The following is a 2,159-nucleotide window of genomic DNA, read 5'->3' on the forward strand; positions in this document are numbered from 1 at the left end:
CTTCAGACAGGGATGGAATGTTTAACATGGACAATAGGTTTTAGCCACTCTCTTACTCTCTTGGCTCCTAAAACATGACCTCACCCCGCCCTTGTCCAAGTCCATCAAGATAGCTGTACTTAATCTTCACAGCTGTTTGATTTGAGACTACTGTCAGATGGCTATTATCTGCAAAACTGAACAATAAAAGCAATTTTGGCTGTTGCACGGACAGGACGCTGGAGTTTAATCTTCCAACGTCATTGAATTGGAAATGTTCCTGTCAATATAAGATTTTGTCTGGGGCAGTGGAGAAGCTGAGGCCGGCCCCTTGGTTGTGCTTCTAGCTTGTGGCCTGGTCGTAGTCCTGCTGCAGGTTCTGCTGCAGGGTGTTGGCTGTTTTCTTCTTGAGGGCCATGTTGGGGCTACCAGTCAGTGAAGGGGGTGGATGAATGAAAGTGAGAGATTTTTAAAGCCACCCATAAGTTTGAGAAATTTTAGTTGCTGTTCCTCGTTTTCAAAACCAGTGGTGTCCCACTGGCCAAACTGGGTTCCTGTCCACTTCCTGACTTCAGAAGCCTCTGTTTTGCCTGACTCATGATTGATCTGTTCTTGCAAGGCCTTTCACTGCTCCTTGTCTATGTGCACCTCATCCGTGTTACCTTCCTTTTCCAAAACCACCTTTAAGTCTGTGTCTGGCTCCTCCTTCCAAGGGTCTCATGCTACCCCACTCTCTTTCCTCATCTTTTCTTCCTTTTCAGAGCTGGATCCTCAGTGACTGGCTGCCCTATCTTTTTCTTGGACTGCATTTTTTTTTTCCTTTTTGTCTTTTTTTTACTGACCGGTAACAGGATCGCAACCCTCGGTGTCACGCCCGAACCGGGGACTGGCAACGGGATCGCAACCCTCGGTGCCGCGCCCACACCACGCTAAGCCAGTGAGCGGGAACCGGTCTCCACATGGGATCCAAACCCTCGGCGGGAGCGCCACCACGTCTCCAAGTGGCACACTCTCCAGTGCGCCACCGGGCCGGCCCTTGGACTGCATTTTTTACTTCATTGGGGCCTTTGGGCCATCTCCAATAGGGATATATTCTGGAGCCTCAACTTTGACTGGCTTCTTTTTATTTCCTTTCCTAGGGCTGCTGTCCATGGACCTATAGAGCTTGGAAGAGACTGGGAGGGGGTCTCCCTCCCGGTACATTTCTTTTTTCTTCTTCTTCTTTACACTGTGCTGCCTGGGGTTCCCCTCCTTCCTTTTCTTCCCCGAGACTGCCTGATCCTTACCCTCCTTCACCACTGAGCAAGCAAAGAGCATCCTTGGCCTCTCAGAGCCAAAGGTCCTAAACTGAAGAGGCTGTGGTGTCCTTTGCCTTATTTCCTTCTTGTGTTTTTTGAGCTTCTTGCCAGCTCTGGCCACCTCCTCACCCTGTCTGGGGACTGAGGAAGTCTTCACCTCAGAGCCATGGCACATGGCTGGAGGTAACAAGGACTTCCTCTTCTTTTTCTTGCCCCCACTGAGGTACTCTGAGTGACCAGGGACTTGCTTCCTGGGGCCAGGTGACTTCTCTGTCTCTCTGACATGCAATGTGGTCTCAGATTCTACATGCTCCTCATAAAGAGTTCTGTGGCCCTTCTTCTTATTATTCTTTTTCTTCATTAGAAGCATCTCAGGTACCTGCCCTTGTACTAAATTCTTAGAGGCGGATGTGGCTATTACAGGAGAATCATCAGCAAAATAATCACAACTGTTTACAATTGAATATTGAGTCTCTGGTTCTTTGACTTCCTTCTTCATTTTTTCCTTAGGGAGCCCAAAGCCCAGGTCTACTTTGTTTGTCTTGGTGATCATTTCAGTAGACTAAACTTCCCACTGTCACTTTAGAGCCTGCTCTACCATCCCGGGTTTCCACCCCCCATCAAACTGTTGCATTAAATTTCAGATCCAGAAAGCTCAAAGACCACCATGGAGAATAAAAACAAAACCAAATCAAAACAACAATAAACACACCTAGGTACATAATATTTGCACTAAAGAAAAAAAGAAGACAAATAGAAAATACTAAAAGCAGACAAAATGAAAGGTTGCACAATATACAGGGAATTATATATGAGTTGCAGTACACTTCTTATTAGATACTATGAAAGCAGGAAAGAAAAGTGAAATTTTTAAATGTTGGA

The 2,159-nt window shown here is 46.5% G+C and overlaps 1 pseudogene; it reads right to left on the reverse strand.

Annotated features, from left to right (window-relative positions):
- Positions 1 to 225: 225 nt before the first annotated feature.
- Positions 226 to 1,830, reverse strand: LOC103592162 (annotated as a pseudogene).
- Between the last annotated feature and the right edge of the window lie 329 nt (positions 1,831 to 2,159).

Source organism: Galeopterus variegatus, unplaced genomic scaffold, assembly GCF_000696425.1.
Source record: "Galeopterus variegatus unplaced genomic scaffold, G_variegatus-3.0.2 Scaffold1100, whole genome shotgun sequence".
Taxonomy (NCBI): Eukaryota; Metazoa; Chordata; class Mammalia; order Dermoptera; family Cynocephalidae; genus Galeopterus; species Galeopterus variegatus.